This window comes from Emys orbicularis, chromosome 11, assembly GCF_028017835.1.
Source record: "Emys orbicularis isolate rEmyOrb1 chromosome 11, rEmyOrb1.hap1, whole genome shotgun sequence".
Taxonomy (NCBI): domain Eukaryota; kingdom Metazoa; phylum Chordata; order Testudines; family Emydidae; genus Emys; species Emys orbicularis.
In genome coordinates, this window is record NC_088693.1 from 30,809,002 (window position 1) to 30,815,478 (window position 6,477).

Below are 6,477 nucleotides of genomic sequence, written 5' to 3' on the forward strand. Positions count from 1 at the left end.
GGCAAGCCACAGACAGACAAGGAAGTCAGAAAACTGTTCCAAATTGGTCCCCCAACAAGTGGGCTCAAATGAACAGGCAGCACTGTAGCTGATAAAGGCACTGCAGAGGTCCCAGAGGCAGGGGTGCTGGAACAATTTGTATAATGGGGATGCTGAGAGCCATTGGACCAATTTATAAACCCTGTATATGATGGAAACCACTTCAAGCCATGGGGTGTAACAGCAACCCCAACACCCTAGTTTCAGCACCTCTGAGGAGGCTCTACCACACATATCACCCATCTGTCTGTCACTACACACACTGCATATTCACAAGATATTGAGCACCGTATTGCAAACAATGGCTCAGACTCTCTCCCCTGATTGGACTCCTTTATACCTCTCTCGTGATACAAAAGGGCACGATACAGGTTGTATGTGGCCAGATAGAGAGGATCTCTCAGCTAGTGTAAAGTCAGAGCAGTACTGGGACCACCATTCACTTGTACATAGGCCGCCACACAGATGGTTGATTTTTGTAAATATCCATAGCTTGAAGATGGAATTTTATAACTGATTCCTTTTCCTTGCACATTTTCGCTGGTATTGTTTCCACTTGCTGCTGGGACATGTGAATGGGTCACAGTTGGTTGCGATTGTTTTGTTTTGGATTTTTTTATTCTCTGTTTTTTTTTTTAAACTTCCTAGCGCAGCCTCTTCACTGCTTGGTTCTCAAAATATTTTATTTATGGGGAAACAAAGAAGTCCATAGACCACAATTTCAGAAGTACGTCACAAATAGAAAAGGGGCAAATAACATTTCATAAACCCAAATTTGAGAGAGCCCAGCTACCAATTGGCTACAGTTAAACAGTTCAAGAAGAGAAAGGGGATAGAATACAGGAACTTTCCAAACACCTCCCCCACCCCACCCTCCCCACACACACAAAATCAGCTCTTTGTGTTTCTTATAGCTCCTGTATAAAAGTTGACATTACCACTTTCAGACATCAGCAAAGCAGAAAGATGGAGTGTGAAGATGTCAATACAAGTATAATACAAGCCTGAGATGCTTGCTAGATCCACCAGCCTTACCTCCTTTGAACCTAACAGCCGAAAATGTGTGTGAGAGAAAACAAGGAATTACCTATGCTTCACCAGAGTTCTGAAGCTGATTAACGCAAGAAATCCTGTCTAGCCTGCCAGCCCAGAACTGCTGCTCTGCCAAGAATGCCATTTTCTGATGGCCAAAACCAGCCTCTGGGGGAGTCTGAATGGTCTGATGGAAGTTCTCTGAAATTCACTTTCATTTTTGTTCAGTGTATGAATATGAACACTTTAGACTCATGGATGAGTGTCAAACAAACATTAAAGTCATCAGGATTTGTCATCTATAGTGGTTAGTACTAGCATGCTCTTGAGATCTTGAACAGAAGATTTAGGGCTTCAGACTATCACAGAATCTCAGAAGTTACATTATTTTTTCTCAATACGTCTTTCCTATGTACCTTTAAAAAAAGTGTGCGTCTGGAATTCCCAACCACCAAAAGGAAATTCCAGCACATAAAATCACAGGGGTCATGGATCACACAGAATATGGATAGTGGTGAGCTAAGTGCAAGAAGGTTTAGAGAACTCTGCCAAAACTTCAGACTAGGGCAGAAGTTACAGATTCTAATTCCTCTCATCTTCTTCTAGCCACATGGATTTCAGTGCAGTCTTTTTAGTATCCATATTATGCAGGGGGGAATCTGATACAGTGTTTGATTTAGATCTGGTTTGTACTTCCCTTTTACTTGTTCAGTTTTAGTAAAATGCTCTGGGGGAGAGAGTGGAGTGAGAGTGGAATCTCTCAAAAAAGTTAACTGACTCTAAATGATGCATTGTGGAAGACACAGCAGCCATATATTCATTTTAAAGCAGAGACCTGCTCCCTTTATCATCCTGAAAATTAGAAAGACAAAACAGAAGCTTAAAGTCAGTAACAACGTATTTGGGAAGTGGTGAATGGGGCCCCCCTTTCAAAAATATAAAGCAAGTAGAATGTAATTGCTAGCACAATTCATTTTCTTAGCTGTTGTTAATCTCTTTTCAGATGTAGTAAGTCCATTTTCCCACCTATCTGATCTGAACTCAGCTGTTTCCAGTGTCTAGCTCAAAAGGAGATTTGCCTTAGCTCTGGTTTCCTGTACAACTGTGAATCAACTGACAACCGGCCACAAGCACCAGAGTGTGAAGAGCAGTAAGGCCGCCTTCAAGATGTTCTTTGCACAGCAGCACATATGTGAATTCTTCAAGCTACTCGAACGTAGTGGTTCCCAACCTGTGGTCTGCAGACCCTCCAGGAGTCCACGGACTATGTCTAAGGGGTCCGTGAAAGACAGACTGAAAACTGACTGAACAGAATTCAACTCTACAGACAATAGATTTTCAAAGGGGTCCGCACCTGCATTTGAAATTTTGTAGGGGTCTGCAAATGAAAAAAGGTTGAGAACCACTGCTCTAATGGATAGCTGGGGAAACATCTACTTCACATAATCACCATTAGAGTTGCTAGGAAATACCCTTATTCTATTTTTTTTTTTAAATATAGGATCTGATCTTGCATTCCTTCTCAAGAAAAATTCCCAGTGACTTCAGGACAAACCCAGAGTGTTCTTCAATAGTACTACAAAACATGGCAGGTTACAAGTGTGTTGTTATATGCTTTTGGACAATTACTGTATTGTTTTAAAAGTTTGCAGCAATGTAGAGCACACAATCTTTTGTGCTAGGAAGGAAACCTCGAATGGCTTGAAGTATGACCTGAACTACCTAGCATTCATTTTACATACTGAAGAGATTTGAAGCTTCGTCCAGCCACTTCCCAGACATTATTCTAAAGTCCTTCACATTCACAAATCCTTTCCTGTGGTGCTTGTATACTGGTGCTGTTCAAAACGAACACCAGCGAAGGCAAGTTTCAGTAGCACAAAGTTTTTGAAAGGCAGGTGGTCAAATCACCAAAACCAAAAAAAGTCACAAAAATGTGAAATCAGATTTAAGACAGATAGGAATTTCCAGACTGGCAAAATTACCAATGGGCTACAAGTGGCCAGTTCTTGATGCTTCGGAGAAAGGTGCCAGAATCCTCACAAATTGACTTGCTTATTTAAATCAATGTAAGATTTCTAAAATTTCCTAAGCACTGATAGCCTACACAAGACTGTCCACACCATTTAAAGTCCCATGCAGGGTCTGCATAGCAGCTGCAAAGCAGATGCCTATGTGCCATGGAAGAGGTCTTTATGCTGGCTCCAAACACTACCCCAAATTTGTTTTTAAATGGTGGTATTATCGTGACATTTGCTGCCATCATATTGTTCACTCTGCTTGTGTGTTATACCCCTTCCCCCATTCTGTGTCCATCTGCTACTCTGTGTTTATATGGTGCCTAGTACAGTGAAGTCTGGATCTTGGTTGGTCCCTAGCACTGCCAAAATAAATAAAAATATTGATAATGAATCTGCTCTTGACCCAGATTCTCCACACAGGCCCTGCTGTTCCAACCCCTAGGTTAAAACAGTGACCATGGAATAACTGTACTGTAGTACCATGGCCTGCCCATGAGTTGGGGGTTGAACTCCATCATCCAAATCCAATGTCTTTTGCAGTCACTGAATTTTTCCACAGACTTTCCCAGGCCTTAAGTTTCCTGCACAAGCCCAGCTGCTGGATCTGCACAGTGGTGAAATCCCACCAATTACTTACTTGTGGGGTTTTGTTTTGTTTTTTAACCAGTTTCACAAATTTTTGCCCACGTGTGCAGTTTTAATTCAGAAAAATGTGTGAAGCAAATCAGATATTCCCCAGGTGCACGATACAGCTCATCTGTTTCAGCCACTTCTTCCCTGTCTTCTACAAGTTCCTGCTCTCCCAGCATTACCAAAGGGTGACTGTGTGTCACAGAAACCCTACCCGCAGATTTAAGTTTCTTCATGATGTTCTAACCTTGGCGCTGATGCTGTTATTTTCTTGTACTTGGCACAGATGGAGTCTTTTCCCTTTATGTATAATGTGGATAGAGATGGGCCCAAATCATAGCCCAGAGCAGAACATAGAACTTTGGTGGGGTTACAAGCTGGATCCGGATTGGATTGAGCTTTGCAGCTAACCCTTATCTCCATAATGGGTCATACTGACTCCTGGCTCTAAAAGAACCAGACCCAGATAATAACTACTCCATTCTCCCATCCATTGTCTGGCTCATATATTTAGATTGACAGCTCTTTGGGGCATGGACTGTTTCTTACTTGCACAGTGACTAGAACAATGGTACCCTAATTTTGTTTAGAGCTGCCAGGCTCTACCATAATACCTACTACTCAGTAGTGTAGTGGTAAAAGAAGAAGCAAGTAAATTAACCTAACCTAAACACCACATTCACCAAATGAGAAGTGGGTAAACTCCATTTACCTGGGTTTACCCTTGATACACTACTGCTACTAATAACACAGAAGAAAATCAGGCTACAATTTTTCCATTCAGGACCATTGCTGTTCCCCTCCAGATTTAAATAGAGGGGATTCAGCCATCAATCACAATAACTACATCCTGGTATACCTTAGGTCCCACCCCTGCAACCCTTGCATCAATGGGACTACTACCATAGTGAAGTTAAATGCGTGTGCAACTGTTTGTAGGAACGAGGCCTTCATGGCCATCTCTCCATTTTCCCAGGAGTACTGCCAGGGATTACAGGTTAGGGTTAGCTATCTGAATATGCTACGGTGAATAAAAACGTGAGATTGGGGAAATGCCCCTAAAAATTGTGCAGGCATCTCATATACTTGGGGACAATGTCTCACATCTACAAAGAATTTATTCCACCTAAATTATCTTCCAGTTGCAGAAGATCCAGACAAATCTTAAAGAATGGAGTACATCCCCTCCTCAATTAAAGGATGTAACTATGCCAGAAAAAAAAAAAAACAACGATTTCTTACTGAGTTTTGTATTTTTATTTCTTGCTAATCCAAATCATTCCCATCAGGCTTTTTTCATGCAGCTAAATTCTGTCGGCAAACAAGCCCCATGGAATGTAGAAAACTGAGAATTTACAAATCAGTCTCCTAGTCCCAACAATATCCCCAGAGGGTGAACATTAGAACCATGACATGCTGTAGTCTTCTTAGCAAGACCAAAGTGTAAACATTCTGGCAAATCAGACCGGGAGGGATGATAAAGAAAAGGACCGACCTGAACTACCATTTTAACTGCCCAGTATGAGAGTTCCCAAGAAGTAGACTGACTGAATACCCAACATATGATAAAGCTGCTCTTCACATCATCGGCAATCCCTTGAGGTCGAGGATGATCTCTTTCACGGGTTTTATTTTTCATGGGTCCTTTGGTGACTGAGGAGTCCGATCCTTGAGCCACAGGCTCATTGCCAGACATTGCAGGTGGTGTTGGAAGACCAGATTGGGCCACGATTGTTGCGTGACAGTAGTCTGTCCTTTCTTTTCTGGCATTTTTCTGTGACCAGGGCAAGCCGATTTGAGGCGATTTTCCTCAAACGTGGACATTCCTTCTCTGACAAGTCTTCGCCAATTATCCCTATCCTGGGCTGCTCTCTCCCAGTGTGTGGTATCTATGCCACATCTCTTGATGTTTATCTTGAGGGTGTCTTTAAAGCGTTTCTTTTGGCCTCCCTGTTTTTCTCCTTTGGTGAGTTGGGCATACAGCAGTTTTGGTAAGCGTACATCAGGCATGCGCACACGGTGCCCACTCCACCTCAGCTGGTGCGGGATAATCAAGGCTTCAACACTGAAGAGTTTGGCCTCTGTGAGGAAACTGACATTAGTGCAGTGATCCTCCCACTTTATGTTGAGGATCTTCCAAAGAAAGTGCTGGTGCTGGCATTCCAGGTGTCTTCTATAGGTCTTAGCATGGTATTAATAGTTCAGATTAGAGAGATTTCTAGCAGTCTAACAAATCAGTCCTTTTAGTGCTCAGTCCTTGCCAGTGGACCAACAAAAAATCAATGATAGGATGGAGCTGAATGAATGCTGTTCTCTCAGTAGTGCTGGATTCTACAATTATCTAGACTGTAACATCTTTAGGGCAGGGACTCTCTTTTTGTTCTGTGTTTGTACAGCACCTAACACAATAGGGTCCTGATCCATGACAGGGCTCCTATATGTTATCTTAATACAAACAGTAAATAGAAATAAAGGAAACACTGAAAAAGAATCAGTCAAAAACTAGTGGAACTATAGGTCCATGAATGGCGGCAAACTGATCTAACTAACAAACCCTGATTAGATCTTGATTTATCCCAGAGTACAAACATTTCATTCAGTTTAAAACCCATTCAATAATTAACCTGGTAATATTCTAATGCAGACATGACCTTTCCCTGACTATACTCTGAAAACAAGATGGAGACAAAGGATACATTTGTAGTTAAGATATAGCACTAGAATGCAGAAGGAGCTGAGGTCTGTTCCTGGCTCT